Here is a 17,751-nt window from a genome sequence, read left to right on the forward strand (position 1 = left end):
ACCTATTCGTGGTACTAGATTCTCAAGTTCCTTCAGTATTTCTCTTTCATCAAAGACATGTCTGAAAACATTTAGACATAAAGCTCATTGCTCGTCTCTGGAGAGGTGGTATCATATGTGCCCATTATTATGTTCTGACTATTCATCATGGGAATGGGCGAATCAGTTAGGAATGCTGGAGATGGTCCTGACTGCCTCTGCCTTCTCTCTCAAACTGTCTTGCATCATCCCTCTTTGCCCAGCAGGCATCCTCTGTTGGACCTCCCTTCAGGCAGTTACTGTCCTTTACTAGCTGCAGCTTTAGAAAGCTTTCCCAAAATAACTAATTCATACCCTGAGTGGAATCACTGTGGGATCATGTTGGCATTTTGCTTACCTTGTCAGTGGGGTAAGCACTTAACCCCTCTTGACAAGTGATAAGAAAGTTTGGAAGGGACAAATGACTGGAGAAAATCCCACAGAATGTTAATGGAATTTAAAATGGGGAGGGGGAAGGTGTTGGAATAAAGGTCCTGAATCCATCTGAAATATCTTTAGTGCATGATATTCCAAAAATAGAGACCATTTTTACTTCAGTTTTTACGATGTTCTTAAAATAAAACTCAGGACACTAACAAAACACTAATACTAACTCCGTGAATTATGTAATTTCATCATTAAAACAAACCTATTGAATCCATAATTTCAGCACTCATGAGCTGTCAAATCTTTCTCACGACTCTGTTGTTTATATCAGATTTCTTTTCTTTCAAGGGAACAGGTAATTTTTAACCTACCTTAATTGCGGAGTATCATGAGTGTGACTCATCAAGCCGAAGTCAGCTGTCTCTCATTTGTCTCTAGAAATATCCAGCATCTTAAAAACGTTGCAAAAATCTTTGTAGGAGTGAAGAGAGTTCACATTCAGCTCCTATCACTTTTATTCCTCTTTATTAGTAACACAGTCCACATACAGCAAAAGAAATGCACAGGAAATATATTAAACATATTTGTGAAATGTGAAGGCTATAAAGTTTGACTTTGTACTACTTGCAGTTTTGGTGTCACAGGTGCAATTAATGGTATCCGAGGTCCCTCTGTTAACTTCTGGTATCAAGTGCCACCTTTGGGAATGTGTCAACATGCGTTTTGGACATATGTGCTGGAAAAAAGCAGGGCAGGTAGCTTGTCTCATTATTTAAGGGGCTAAAACTAACTTGATACAAGCTACCAGAATTTGAATATATTTTCAAGGTACAGCAAATAGCAAAGTTCTTTTCCTGGGGGGTTGGGGCAGCGGGGTTCAAAATTAGAGGGCATAATTTTGAGGTGAGAGAAGAAGATTTAAAAGGGACCTGTGGGACTACTTTTTCAGACATAAGGTAGTTCATATGTGGAATGAACTGCCAGAAGAAGTGATAGATGCTACAACAGTTAAAAGACATTTGGACAAGTATGTAAATAGGAAAGGTTTAGAGAGACAGAGACCAACACAGGTAAATGGGACTGGTTTAGTTTGGGATTATAGTTGGCATGGACAAATTGGGCCAAAGAGTCTGTTTCTGTGCAGTATGACTCTATGACTCTATGACCACCTTCTCAAGGGCAACTTGGGATGGGCAATAAATGCTGGCCCAGTCAGTGATGCCCACCTCCCACGAGTATAAAAGAATGTTGGCAGATGGTATTTTGCTAGTTTTGTCAGTGGGATAAGAATTCAGCCCCTGTTCACAAATGGTGAAAGGTTTTTGTGGGACAAATGGCCAGAGGAAGCCCTGCAGGAGGTAAAAGGGACATTACCATTTTTGTCCTTGTTTATGTCCTCCTTAAACATGTCCAGCCGAACATGAATTCAGCAAGGGGAGAAAGCTTACAGCGTCAACAACCTACAGGTTAGATCATTTTACTTTCTACTGGCTCTGTATGAATTAATATAAGTGCTGAGTGTTTTGAAGAGTTGATTCTAGTTGCTGATATCTGCAGGGGGTAGAACAATATATGGACAAGGCATTGGCCGTGACTACAAAGATTTTGTGAACACCAATTGCTCTTAGGACTGGGGAGCTCAAAGCAAACACCCCTCAACTGCAGCAGGAGAAAGACCTGGTTGAGACTGAAGAAAAGGTGCTCACAAAGGTTGGAGGTGGTGCTGGTGAAATGCTTTCTGCAGGAAACCTTATCCAACCTGGGTCACCAGGAACACTTCTCTTCTTGGTCATCTATGCCAGCAGCTGTTTGTGCATCTCCTGCCATTCATTAAGGAAGTGATGACAGAATGTTGCCATTGTTTGGAACCAGAGTTGCATCATCAGATCAGGGGAAGGATAGTGCTGCCAGAGGCTGTATAGGCGATTGTGACCATGAATTTCTTCATGTTAGCATCTTTCCATGATGGTACAGGTGAGATATAGAACATTGTACATGTAGTAGCATTTAGGTAAATGGAAGATTGTCATTAAGGGACAAGATTAGTTGAAATTATAATGATGCAGCCCAGTGCAGAACTCCCTTTTGAATAGGAACATACCTGAGCAGGAGTCTCGCGACGATGCCTGACTAACACCACTGTTGTAGGATAAAGTTGGCATGGAATTGTTGTTTGTGGAGGCATGCATTTCAGGAATGTAGACTGAAAATAGCAAGTATGATCAATAATAGAGAGATGAGAAGTTGTGGGACCATTGTGCGATGCAAATTTGGGGTTGTATTCATGGGAACTGAGGTTTGAGTTGATTGTAGAGAGATTTTGTTGAATTTTTGAGTTGGTTGTACAGGGTCCTCCTGTATTGTCATTGGAAAGGCTGAAGAATACCTCTCAAATATCTTCAGCTATTGTCAGGCTGGAGAGGTTTTGGCCCTTGTGCTTCAATTTTAAAGATTTTATACACATTCTTACATGTCAGTCCATGCCAGCAAGAAATGTTTCTAATAATTGGAGTGACATACACTTGCAAAATCAGTTGTGGTCAGATCACCATGCTGCCAGAATGCTGTGTGTAAAGAAAACAGAGGTGCAACGTTATTATCTATATTATTAACTCCCAGCTGAATCAAACTCTCTTATGATAATTGGCAGGTCTACTAATCTCTAATGAGTCAAATAATGAGCATAAAATCACACGGAAGTTAAAATCTATTCAGCCCAATTCATCTATCCTGGTATTTGTGCTCTGCACAAGTTTCACCTCATTCAACAATGTATCTTCCTGTTCCGTTCTCTCAACATGCACTTCTCTTGATTCCCTTAAAGAAACCTTGAACTTGTTCAAGTCTGAACATTAGATATTTTCAAGAAGGAAATACATATAGTTCTTGGGGCTAAAGGAATCAAGGGGTATGGGGTGAAAACAGGAACAGGATGCTGCGTTGATGATCAGCCATGATTGTTCTGAATAGCAGAGTAGGCTCAAAGGACTGAATGGCCTACCCTTGTTCCTAGCCATGTTATATGTCACAACTAGTCCTTGTGAGGGTGCATTCCATATTCACCACTTTCTGAACAAAAAGGTTCCTCCAGAATTCCTTATTGGAGTTTTGGATATGCATAAAATCTGCATAAATCATAGTTCATATGATAAGAAGTGAAAAGGTAAGCATTATTTCATTTTGCTTTAAAATTATGTTAAATGAACATTATCTGCAATTTGGGTTGAATGCGTATGAAGTACTGCTCATACAACACCGATGGTGCAATTAGCAGTATCTGTATTTTCAAATAAAGCTAACATCCATTGTCAAAGATTGCAATTAAAATGAAAGTGACAATGTTTTTACAGATATGGTGCAAAATGCCTCAGTTGTGACATTTATGGACTGTTTTTGCATATTTATGTTTCCAGCCCCTTCTTTTTACTATATGTGGATGTAACCTTAAAAAGAAACAACAAAATACACTCTATTTTTCTGACTTCCTTGAGCACTTCTGAATGCACTATTATAGTTTCCCTTCCTTAGCAAGTAATTGCATCTCTAACAAATGGGTTTTGCTAGCTTCAATAACATGTGTCATCCTCTTTCTCCTCAGTATGAGACTAATAAGGCTGCTGGCAAGCTTTTCTAATTCCCCCGGGATAGTATTCTTCCTCACTACAAGCTTCCTTGTCCCATCGAAATTGTTTCATAAATTTCGCTCACATTCACATTCATTCGACAACAAAGTTACCTGATCCCGTCGTAATTACCAAAATGATATCACCTTTAGGACACTAACGTGGAGAAAACTACGTCTTTCCTTGTCTATTAATGAAAACCAGTAAACACAATTTTAATCTACAGAAATGTGCAAAATGAATTCCAATTAAAGGTAGCTAGGCAATGTGAGAGTGCTCCCCTAAGTATGGGAACTTCAGATCTAAATATGTACGTATAAATTGGCTAAAATTCTGAAACAAAAAAGCTTCACAAAGACCATCATTATTCAGGATTGTTATCATTACACTTACATCTGACATCGTTAGAAAGGAAGTCAATTGAAGATGGAAATTTTGTGATTTATTCTGCTTTACCTCCATCTTCCGTGACCTTGTTACTGGATCGGAACTGTAATGATAACCCTTGAAACACAAATTTTGGGGTCGGCTAGCTCAGTTGACTAGACAGTGACGTCAATAACGTGGGTTGAACTGTTGTACTGACTAAGGTCACCATCAAGACCCTCCCTTCTCAGCCCTTGTCTGAGACATAATGACCTTCAGCTTAGACTCACCACCCATCATCACTCTCTAATGAGACAGCAGCCCTGGGACTACATGATTTTCACTTGTACACATTTCAGAGAAAAACAAACTGGCAATTTATGGTTTGTGATTTGATTGTCACTTTTCAAATCCACTTTCATGATTCTGTTTGTGCGAAAGTGATTTTATACATTTGAACGGATCTTACAAGTTGAAGGATTTTATACGTCACCAAACCAAATTTAAAAAGTATGATAGGGTTTACAAGTTTCATTAGGGAGTGGTGAAGTCTCATATCCATTCCACATACACAAAGCAGGAAGATTTTAACCAGGTAGTTACTACTCCTTTTAATCTCAATATCAGATTTAAATTTAACAATTGTCCCAGAGTTCACTAAAATAGCGTTGACTGCATTTTCCCTAGATTGTACGGTAGTGAATTCCCCAGAGTCGCCACTCTCTGGGTAAAATCATTTTTCCTCACCCCAGTCCTAAGTGGTCTCCTCATACTTAGACTGTGACCCTGGTTCTAGATTCTCTGCATCATCCACAACATTCTTTTTGCATCTATCCTGTCCATCCTATTAGAATTCTATAGGTTTCTGAGACAACCTTCCCCCGCCCCAATTCTTCTGAACGCCAACAAATATAATCTGAACTGATTCAACCTCCCTGCGTACCCTCTATAGCAAGAATTGTCTTCCTCAGATAAGGAGATCAAAACTGCACACGGCACTCCAGGTACGGTCTTACCAAGGTCCTGCATAATTGCAGCACCATCCCCGCTCTTGTACATGAATTTCTCACTGTGAAGACTATCATACTATGTGTCTTCCTTACCACCTGCTGCACCTGGACACTTACTTTAAGTGACTGGTGCATGAGGACATCTAGCTCTTTGAATATTTCTCTTTTTCAATTTATTACCAGTTACATAATAATCTGCCACTTTGTTTTTGCTCACAAAATGGATAATCTCACATTTGTCCAAATTGTACTGTAGCTGCACTCACTCAGTTTGTCCCAATCATACTGAGGTAGCTCTGCTCCCTCCTTGCAGCTCACCCTTCCACCCAGCTTCCTGTATACAAGCTTGAAGATATTACATTAAGTCCCCTCATGTAAACATCATTAATAGATATTGTGAATAGCTGGGGACCTAGCCTTGAACCTTACAGTACCCCGAGTCACTGCTTGCCATTCAGAAAGAAACATGTTTGTCACATTTATACTTGGAAATTAGAAGGTATAAGGTCAAAGAGAAGGTTGTTTATCTATTATTTACAAAGGGCAACTAATTTTGTTGGAAAAGCTTTTAAGACGGGACAATAGATGTATGTGTGACTTAATTGTTGGACAAGTGGATTTTGAAAAACCCTTGGATATGTGCTGCAGATTGTGGAGTATTAGCCTTCGAGCTTAAGTTCTTTTTTGCAGTATATACTTAGAACGGGCCTTTGTGGAAAGGCTTGCAAGGAAAGGCAGTGAAATCTATCTCCTTTGTCAAAAAGAGAAACACACTTAAACCAAATGAAAAAGCTTTTGGATCTCAGTTTTAGGAAATCAGAGGAACTGTGAGCAGTCAACCTAATCTGTCTTCTGAATTTGAACTATTGACCTACGAAGGTTTTGTTCCTTTTTTCCAATTTTTCCCATCTTTAAGCCTGCTGCAAAGCTGTGTCCTGTCCTATTTGTGTAAGAATGTGTCTGTGGGGGATTGAGGAGGCAAGAGGTTAATGTTGCAAAATAGTTTAGTTGATAACCTGTTTTGCCACTTGTCTAAAAAATAAGTTTGTTATAAATAAACAAGTTATTTTAGTTAGTTGAAGAAATCCCATTAAAGTCTATTTTGTTCCAGATAATAGCTCAAACAAATTGACAACTTTGGGTGATTAAATAAAATTTACACTCTTATTATTGCACGTACGTATAGTGCAGCTAATTTCCAGGGCATTCTTCCTGTCAGAGTCAGAACAATTTGGAGTTTTAAGCTGGAGATTCCATATTAATTTGCAAATTCTTCATTACTGCAGTGACATCAAGGTTCACTCGCTTTGATTTGGCTAAATGTTCCTTTTGTTGATGGATGCAAAACAGTTCTCTCTTTCTTACCGCCTCCCACTCTTACCACAGTCTACCTCGCTGTGTAGCCTCCCACTCTCTTCCAATCCCATGCAACCATCCCTCTCTAACTCTCAGTTCCATGCAGTCCTTCGTCTTCCCTCAGACCTGGTCCTCACACCCCGGCCTCAGCAAACACTAGGCTCCAAGAATGGGAGAGGACCATTCTGTAATTGGAGGAGCAGCTCCTTTCAAATTCTACTGATGCCAGGGTGAGTGTTGACTTTTGCTTGATTGGTTCTCCCCTTCCCCACAGGCATGATGTTCCTCGGTTCTTATTTGTGGGCCTCGCCTGTTTTCTGAGAGTCAGCAACTCTTGATGTCCTTTAGTGTGACAACAGAAGGGAATGTAGCTAAGACTGGACATCACCCAGCATTCACTCTGGCTGTCCAAGCCAACAGCCACAGGGACTTTGGCTCTCACTCCAGAAGAATCAAATCACTACAACCAACCCCTGACCTTCCCTGATCTCTTCAATCCTCAATCACTGCAGACCCATCCTCCTTGCTTTACACCATCATCTTTGCCTTTGCCCCTAACCTCGCACCAACTCAGCTTCCAATCCTACCCCTGGACTCTGATCTTGTTTGTGGTCTTCGATCACCCCTGACCTCAGCCTCCAATATACAACCTGACTGATCACTGGAATTCAATGCTTTTCCCCCTGCTTTGGCTTGCCTGATCTTCCCTGGCTCCAGACTCTGATCTTCCCTTATCCGTTGCCTTGCAACCTCTCTGGCTTCACCACATCATTTCCTTGGAGCTTTGGACAACAATCTTCCTTGCCACCATCACTGACCTCCCTGCTCTCTGCTCCCCAGCTGCAGCAACTCAAACAGGCTGCCCCACACAAAGGTCCTGCTGTTAGATTGTGGTTAGACCTGAGGGAAGCCCATTTCTCTGAGTCTCTCAAACTCAAAACCTTCCAATAACCCAAGCTTACCCTAAACTTGCACTCTGTCACTGTGTGAATATTCATCACATTATTTAAAACTAGTTTATGTAGAAGCTTCACCTGCTTCTCCACCTTAACTCTGGAGAGATAGAATTAGAATGTCTGAAAGTATAGCAAAGTCCCACTTTCTCCTGCTCTTTGCTGGCTTGCACCGAGCAGGTAGCCTTTGTCCACCATATTGGAAATTTTCAGAAGGCGTTTGAGTGCCTGATAAATCAGGGTCATGAATTTCTAAACCATTGTTACATCAATGAATCAACCTTTTAGGAAAAAGAAATCGTTAAAAGTTGTTGCACATATTTAAAAAGCATCTATTTTTCGAAGCTTGTTTTGCCTGTTCCGCTATTCAATATGATCATGGCTAGCCATCAACCCAGTTCACACTTTCTCCTCTATTGTTTGGTCCCTTTAGCCCAAGGCAATATAACTATCTCCTTCTTGTAAACACTATTCAAATGCAATATGATATTGTTAGCAATACAGGATAAGGGATGATAATGAATTTCACTGCATTCCATCAAGGTACAGGTTTTAGAATTATTTAGATCTGCCATTAAGAACTTGGTGACAGAGAAAATATTTCAGAAATGTTTAAGTATAAATGACTGGGCACAGAAAATAAATTCTTAAGCATGAGTCAGAGAATTAAATAATTTAGTTACAGCTGGTTGTCAATCAAGTTAAATGCAAATTACTTCTGGTAATTAATTTTCAGATGGCATAACCTTTTACAAACCAATGCTGAAGTGACAATCACTGCAATTTATTATAGATACCAATTTGCTGCTCAAGCAACATGTACAACCTTTTGCAAGACTCTGTTGTCATGCTCTACGCAATCAATTAAAATCAATGCAGGAAAACAAAGTAGGAAATGGTTATTTTCTCTAGTTTAGAAGAAAAGAAACATTTGCATTTAGGAATCTCAGGATGTCTGAAAGCCTTTTACAACTAAAAAAGAACTTTTGAAGTTAAGCCTGTCATGTAGCGGGTGAGAAGCCCAGTTTGTGCACAGCAATCTCCTACAACAATAATCAATCTTAACCTGTTGAATGAGGGATAAATTTTGGACAGGGGCAAATGAGAATACTAATTTTTTTCAAAGAGTGTTAGTGATTTTATTAAACCCCATCTGAAATCAGTGGTTGGTCTTGGTTTAACATCCCATTTGTTCGTGTTTATTAAAATGTTAAGTATTTTTGGGCGACATTGTTTTTGATCATTTATTCCGTACACAAGAAGGTAATTATATTTAAATAGAGGTCAAACCTACACTTGTCATGAGCACTTTAATTAAGTTAACTGCACTCCATAAATCTCACACCCCACTAATTGCTATCTCCCCATATTTACAGAACCAATTCACATCTAATTTACTTTAACTAATATATCCACCACCCATTCTGGGGTTCCATTAGGCTTGTGATATTCCTTCAGACCATATTGCATTATAACAAACTGTAGATGCTGAATCCATCCCAAAGCAATGCAATTACACCATCTTCTTTCTTCTGGTGTTAAGTATAATATATTAAACACAGCGGTGGATAGAGATGCTGGCTTTTAGTTGCAAAGGACCCAAGGCTTAAAGGTGTTGCTAATTCAATAAGGAATTGTGAAGGTGACTCAGATGGAGAATGGACATGGCTGTGCAATTGAAGGATCGTTCCTGCTCTCATGGTGAGCAGCAGTACTCATGCTTTGTGTGAAATCAAAGGTGCACAGTGGTGCCACTGATATGTATGTCAGCAACTGTCAAAGGAAAAGAAAGCTCATGGCCTTCAGTCTCCAACCCTTCACTGGGATGTTACACATTTTCAGCAATTATAGATTTTTCAAAAAATCTATTGCATTAGGCAGACTCATGGAAAGGGAAGATGAAAATTTCAGGATTTTAGACCTCAGGAGTATAGTGTGGGAAAATGTGAAGTTGTTCACTCTGGAAGGGAGAATGAAATAAAAATACTATTTAAATAGAAAAAAGCTTCAGCAAAAAGGGACTTGTGTGTACCTATGCATGAGACACAGAAAACTAGCACACAGGGGCAGCAGGTGATCAGGAAAACTAATGGAATGTCGGCCCTTATTTAAAAGGGTTTGGAGTATAAATATGCAGTAGTTCCCCCCCCCCTTAACCGCAGGGTATATGTCCCAAGACCTACTGCGGCAGGCTGAGACCACGGACAGGAGCGAACCAATTCATTTAAATGGGAAATTTACCTTCCCAGCATCTCCCTGGTCACTGGATCTGGAATATTCCCTGCATTATGTTCAGGCTAAGGTAAACCATTAGTAACTGAAACTGCGGAAAACGATTCCGCGGATATGGAAGTTGCCCTGTATTGCAGACGTCTGAATATACTGCATTTATTGTATAAAGTGCTGGTGAGACCACATCTTGACTACTGTGTGCAGCCTTGATCCCCTTGTCTAAAGAAAGATATCATTTCATGGGAAGCAGTTCAAAGAAGTTTCACTAGGATGATTCCTGGTAAGGAGGGATCATTTTATGAGCCTAGCTTAAACAGATTGGGATTCTACTCACTGGACTTTAGAAGAATGAGAGGTGATCTCATTGAAACATATAGGATTCTAAAGGGACTTTGACAGCAGAAATGATGAGAGAATGCTCCCCCTTATAGGAGCGACTAGGACGAGAGTGCATAGTCTTGGAATAAAGGGTGCCAATTTAAGACTGAAATGAGAAGGAATTTCTTCTCTCAGTGGGTTGAGAGTCTTTGGAACTCCATGTCACAGAGAGCTGTGGGGATAGAGTCCTTGTGTGTATTTAAGGCTAAGGCAGAAAGATTCTTGATCAGGAGGACAATCAAGGCTTATGGGGAAAGTGCAAGAAAGTGGATGTGAGGAATGTCAGATCAGCCAAGATCCTATTGAATGGTGGAGCAGACTCAAGGGGCCAAATGGTCTACTCTTGCTCCTATTTGTAATGGCTCTTATTCTGGAAACTGAGAGCTGATTTTCAAAGTGAAAAGCTTTAGAGCATATGGTTTGGAATGTCTGGGCAGATTTTGAGACCTGAACAGTTTTCCAGTTGGTACAGTGTGCTGCACACTTTGCGTTGTCCAGTCAGTGCACTTTCACTGTTTTCAAAAAGTCTGTCTCACGTGGAGCTCAGAGCGCTCCATATAGTTGCTTGGTATTAAAATTAATGAATGGAAGATCATGCACAGCTTATTTGTCCCAGGCCCACAAAGGATCTGTGGCTCACGGTTAACTTGTGACATGCTCCCAGTGGAATTGCTATCGAAATGCCCACCCTTCTTGATCAGTCAGGCTGAGAAATTCTTCTTGTATAAAATAGTTGACAAAAAGTTGTCAGATTGATTTACACCTTTCCATTAGAAAAGTAAATGAGCTGGAATATAGAACAAGCTCCAACTCCCCATTGTCCAAGATGGATTTCTTCCTCAATAATGTCAAATTGTTCATATTTCTACTTGGATTTGTCAATTTAAATGTTTGTATAATAGACAAGGGATATGGCTTGGGAAAAGGGAATGAACAAATATACACTGAGATGTAGAATACAAAAATAAAGAATATTTGTTCATTTGTCCCAGACCTTGTTCTAATGACTCATGACTCCCCTTCAAGCCTTTGAAACATTTTGCAGCAGTACAACATATGCAAATTCTGTGTACAGTATTTTATCCAGCAGATTTTAAGGTAGCTTTATACAGTATTCAGGCACCATTTTGTTCAAAACTGAGGGTGTGATCTTTGAAAGTAGCATTGACATACATGATTATCCCAGACTTTACAATGCATCTTTGACTTCTGTGATTTATAGATGTGGTTCTGTAAACTAACTGCAGTTTTTACACCCTGTGTTCTCTAATTAAATTAAATCAAATGTCAAATTTGCTACATTAATTGGCCATTACAGGTATTATTTTGCAAGTGCCAGGATTATTTCATTACTTTACTAATCTGCTTAATGTAGAAATGATATCCTCCTGGGATTTGCAGAGGCGTGCCATTCTCCTCTGTGAGCATAATAATGAACTGGGTGGTCAAAGAGCCTTCTAATGAGGTTATGGTGCTTGCTATTATAGTAATTTTTCTAATCTAAATGGCTCACTTCTTTCAATAAAAGCTATTACTGTTCTCATGTCCTCATAAGCTGTTAACACTTCACATTGGCTTCACTCTCCTCAGTGTTAGCAGGCAATAGTTGGCCTTGGTTTAATTTGTCTGTTTTGATAACTTAACACACGAGTGCCAAGCAATGATCATTTCCAAAAAGAGAAAATCTGACCATTTGCCTTTGATATTCGATGGTATTACCAATACTGAACCCATACCATCAACATCCTGGGGACTGCGGTTACCATATAAATACTGTGGCTGCAAGAGCAGATTAGATTCTGGGAATTCTGTGGTGAGTGGCCCCCCTTCTGATACGCCAAAGCTGTCCATCAAGTGCAAGACATAAGTTAGAAGTGTGATGGTGCATTCCCAACTTGCCTGGCAGCTCCAACCACACTTCTGAAGCTTAGTAATGTCCGTCAAAATAGCCCTCTGGAATAGCACCTTATCCACAATCTCAAACATTCACTCCCTTCTCTCTGGGGCACAGTGGCATCAGAATATAAAATATGCATTTCAATAACTTGCTAAAACTTCTTCATTAGCACATAACAAATCTACCATCTCTGCCACTAAGAATGAGGACAATGACTTGGGAACACAGCCAGTCAGATGGTTTCCTCCAGATGACACACCTTCCTGACTTGGAATGATATCACTGTCCCTTCAGCATGTCTGGATTAAATTCCTGGGACTCCCTCTTTAACATCTACATCCCAATGACTACAGCAGTTCATGAAGGCAACTCACCATCACACATTCCAGGACAATTAGTGATGGGCAATAAATATTGGTCTAGCTTGTGACACACAGATTCTATAAACAAAGAAAGGAAACAAACCTATTGAGGGGTATGACACGAGATATAATAGTTTAAGGGGTACAAATAAGATCAGGTGAATAATTCTTGTTCTACTTGGAAAGTGTTGTCTGGCTGACATATGTGAGCAAAATTTGACAGCTAGATACCCTTGGTAATAAACCCCTGAATTCTCAGGAGAAATGGTATTTTCATTCACTGAGAAGTGTTTAACATGTATGCAGACTTCATTTTTGTGTCCACAAATTGGCCGAATCACAGAATTCTTATAGTGTGGAAGCAGGCCATTCAGCCCATCAAATTCATACTGACCTTCTGATGAGCATCCCACCCAGACCTACTTCACTACCCTGTAAGCTTGCATTCCCCATGTCTAACCCACTTAGCCAGCACATCCTTGAACACTATGGGCAATTTAGCATGACCATTCCACCTAATGTGCACACCCTAAGACTATGTGAGGAAACCCTGACAGACATGGGGAGAGTGTACAAGTTCCATGCAGACAGTTACCTGAGGGTGGAATTGAACCTGGTCCCTGGTGCTGTGATGCAACAATGCTAATTACTGAGCCTCTGTGCCGTCCAAATGCCAATCTAAAACAGACAATGTTAGGCTTCTGTACTGCTTAGTGAGAAACAGCAATGCTTAAAATTACTGTTGCCTGTTCTTTTCAAGTTGACAATATCCTTCTGTTTCTCTCTTGCTCCATTGCAAATGTTGCATTTTTGTTAGTGTGATAATTTCTGTTGCTGCTTAACTACATTCTTGTTGTTTCAGTTGTTGATATCAACTGCAGCTATGGTTATTCCATTGGACATGCCAATTGCCCTTCTGACTTTGGAAGCAAGGATCCACCCATAGTGCTCTGCTTAGATAATTGTTTGGACACGTCTGATGTGAAGTATTTTAGCTGTGCTCCCTTCAGAAGAGAGTCTGTCACCAATGTGTGCCATCTTGACAGACTGCAAGCTTAGGACGGCATGGTGGCACAGTGGTTAGCACTGCTACCTCACAGTGCTAGGGACCGGGTTCAATTCCTGCCTCGGGCAACTGTCTGTGTGGAGTCTGCACATTCTCCCTGTGTCTGCGTGGGTTTCCTCCTGGTGCTCTGGTTTCCTCCCACAGTCCAAAGATGTGCAGGTTAGGTGAATTGGCCATGCTAAATTGCCTGTAGTGTTAGGTGAAGGGGTAAATGTAGGGGAATGGGTTGCTCTTCGGAGGGTTGGTGTGGACTTGTTGGGCTGAAGGGCCTGTTTCCATACTGTAAGTAATCGAATCTAATCTAATCGACGGGCCTTTAGATAAGACCCAAGTAGATAAAATGCTGTGAACATCATAAATGCAGTTAACTTTCATCATTTTGTACTCTCGCACTTTGAAGTCACCCTTTTTGCAGCAGTCCCATTGGCCAGGCATTACATCACCAGTCACACCATACAAAACTGATCTCACTCTACGTCACCAATCTCACTATTCATCACCAATGATGATATACAACATGATCTGACAATACAACATCAGTCTTGCAGTACCATACTAATCTCATTGTACAACAACAATCTCATTGCACATCACTGATCTCCTATATTACATTGATCTCACTGTACAATACAACCTCACTGTACAACTTTGCTCACACTGTACAACACTGATCTCACTGTACAATCCCAATTTCACCATACAGCACTAACCTCACCAAATAACATTAATCTCACAAAACAACACTGTTCTCATTGTAAAACATCGATCCTACCATATAACACCAATCTCACCAGAAACACTGATCTCACAGTACAAAATCAATCTTACTGTACATTACTAATCTCTCTGTCCACTGCTCATCTCACTGTACAACACTAAACACACTGCACATTATCAATCTCACTTTATATGATTGATCTCATAGATAATTATTGATCTCAACATGCATCACTGATTTCATCATTCAATGAAATTCTCCATTTATACTCTGCACATTTTTGACATTATGAAGAGAAAAGATCATTTGCGTCAAAAAAGTGCTATATTTGCATACAAACGTAGAACCTTCCAATGTTTGACCAGGGTGGAAATAATTCTATATTCAAACAAATGAATCAGACATTCCTCCAATTTAACCCAGTGCTGATTGAAAACATTATTTTCCCAGAAAAACAGGTTATGCTCACATTGCATTAATAAAAGGAACAGAAATGTTATGTTATTTCCTTCACAGTTTGTGTCAATTACTCTCCATTTCAATGAGGTAGCTGGGGAAATATTCTTGTCAAAAGCTGAACAAGGTTTGAATAACAAGGAAGCTTTGCTGCAAACACAGAATAATCAGTGGTAATTACATGGGCTGCACTTCAATTAGTTAGGAAAAGCTACATTTCTCAAATTAACAGAAAACACTGCAACGTAATTTCCATTGCTGTAGAGCATAGTAAAAAATCAAGTCTACATTTCAAAAATCCCTGAGTTCCTTGTTGAACATTGTTTTCACGAGTGCTGAGAGTATAGGTACTCATCGCTAAATAATACAAAGCTCAATTTTATTATTGGTATACTGGGAGATTTAATTGCACCTATAGTCAATAGTAGAGGAATTAAAAATACAAGCTATTTACTGCATTTCAAATTACCTCCTTGTGCTCACATTGTAAATAAGGTTAAAAATCACATAACACCAAGTTATAGTCCAACAGGTTTATTTGGAAGCACTAACTTTCGGAGCGCTGCTCCTTCATCAGGTAGTTATGAAGCAGGACCAGAAGATACAGAATTTATCGCAAAAAGATTCTGACTCTTATGATCCGGCTTCACAACCACCTGATGAAGGAGCAGCGCTCTGAAAGCTAGTGCTTCCAAATAAACCTGTTGGACTATAACCTGGTGTTGTGTGGTTTTTAGCTTTTTCCACCCCAGTCCAACACTGGGTCCTCCATATCATGGCTTTGTAAATGCGAACTATGTTCATAATTAAGAGAAAGGAAATTCTAGGGGGAGTACTTTGCAAAATAGGGACTCACCTGAATTTTCTGCCCTTTTTGTCGGGTATCAGGATTATGAAGGTGCCCAGTTATGATTATCAGTCTATTCAAGTCCACCAAGTAAAAATTATGTTAGTTTTCTGGTGCTCTCCGAATACCTTGACTTCAAATTGTTTACAGAATAGGAGCACAGCACCAGCAATATGGATGCTGAAGAAGCCATGAAGAGGAAGGATCGACATACATCTCTTTATACTTGTTAACTCTAGCTTTGAGAGTGCCATGAAAGATTACATGCAACATTAGCAACATCATTTGAAATCATTTAAAGTGCAACAAACAATATTTGAGGCAATAATTTATTTCACTACGAGCAACACGTGAACAAGATTTTAGATCAGAATTCAGCAAAAAACAATCTGTCAGGATGCATCTTTTTAAAAAAGCCACACACTAATATCATCAAGGCTTTTAAGAAAGGAATTTGACATTAATATTGAGTATAAGAAGTAGTTGTAATGTTAAAAACTGCTTTTTACCTTTCTATATTTTTGACTGTGGATTGAAATGCAAAAAGGATTGTTTTAAAAATCGAGCATTGTAGAATCAACTGCTGCACTTTTTAAAAGCAAGGTACTAATTTTTGATGTAAGTGGTGTTTATACTGTTGCTTGTTCAACCACTGGTGGGAGATTTTTTGCAGATGAACTGTCATCAGAGAATGTGAACAAAGCTTACCAACAATTATGGAATTGGTTCCTAGGTAGTTGAATACCTTGTGGGTGTAAATGATATGGACAGAAGCCTTTGTACTCTGAAAGGGAAGGTGGTGTCTCTCTCTCTCTCTCTGCAACAAAAAAATACCTGAAGCCTGAAGAAAGCCAGTCTATTTTCCCTCACCAATCTCTGTAAGTCATGGATTTAAGTCTGAGATTTAAAAGTTGTGAACCAGTCATTTCGTACCTCCTGCCTGGAGAAGAGAGAATGAAGATTAGCAATTCTTGACAAGCAAAAAGGATCATTCCTGTGAAAACTGTAAACAGAGACCACCAGAGAGAGAACTACCTTCCCAGTTTTTCCATTCACCCAAAAGACCAGTGCTTTTTGTGTCTATCTGTCTGTGTGTAAGGAGAATTTTATAAGGAGACCAGAGTTATATTTTGACATTTCATACCAGTAGTGAGAGTTTGTTTATTAATAATAAATAGTTGTACTTATTAAGTACAGAAACCTGGTTCATGTTTTTCGGGTAAATTAGGGAACTCTATATTCCAATGAGTAGTGGTGATATTGGAGGTAGTATATTAGCATGGATAGAAGATTTATGAACCAAAAGAAGACAGCATTGGGATAAGGAGGATGGATTTTCAAGATTGCAATCTGTTACTAGTGCTATGCCACAGGAATCAGTGCTGGGGTCACAATGAGCAAGACATATTAATGACTTGGATGAGGAAGGTAAACATAATGTAGCAAGTTTGCGAGTGACACAAAAGTAGGTGGGAAGACACAAGTGTCTGCAAAGTGATATAGATATGTTACTTGAGTGAGGAAGGACTTAGCAGATGGAATATAATGAGGGGAAATGGGAGATCATGTACTTTGACAGAAGAATAGAAAAGCCGAATATTATTTAAATGGAGAAAGACTGCAGAAAGCTACAGGACAGATGGATTTGGGAGTCCTCATCCATGAATCACAAAAAGTTAGCATCTACGTTCAGTGTGTAATAGAGAAAGCAAACAGAATGTTGGCCTTTATTTCAAAGAGTATTCAGGATAAAAGTCGAGAGGTTTTGTTAATTCTATACAAGGCAGACCACAGTTGGAATATTGTGAATTGTTTTGGCCCCCTTACTTAAGCAATAATATATCGGCATTGGAGACAGACCAGAGAAGGTACACTAACCTGATTCCTGGGATATGGGGAGTGTCTTATGAGGAGAAGTTAAGTAGATTGGGCCTGTACTCAATAGAATATGGAAAAATGGGAGGTACCTTATTGAAACATAGAAGCATCTTCAAGGACTTGACAGGGTAGATGTAGAAAGATTGCTGTCCCCTTGTGGGAGAGTCTAGGACCAGAGAGCATAATTTCAAAATAAGGGGTTGC

The 17,751-nt window shown here is 39.6% G+C and overlaps 1 long non-coding RNA gene across 1 annotated transcript in view; it reads right to left on the bottom strand.

The window, feature by feature from the left end:
* Positions 1 to 1,768: 1,768 nt before the first annotated feature.
* LOC148151971 (uncharacterized) overlaps positions 1,769 to 17,751 on the bottom strand; it is a 34,067-nt gene continuing 18,084 nt past the window's right edge. The window contains exon 3 of the long non-coding RNA XR_015759175.1: positions 1,769 to 2,969. This is a non-coding gene — a long non-coding RNA (uncharacterized LOC148151971). The remainder of the gene's footprint in view (positions 2,970 to 17,751) is intronic.

The sequence above is a fragment of the Chiloscyllium plagiosum genome, unplaced genomic scaffold (assembly GCF_037043375.1).
Source record: "Chiloscyllium plagiosum isolate Xiang-an unplaced genomic scaffold, Cpla_swu_hap1 HiC_scaffold_2, whole genome shotgun sequence".
Taxonomy (NCBI): Eukaryota; Metazoa; Chordata; class Chondrichthyes; order Orectolobiformes; family Hemiscylliidae; genus Chiloscyllium; species Chiloscyllium plagiosum.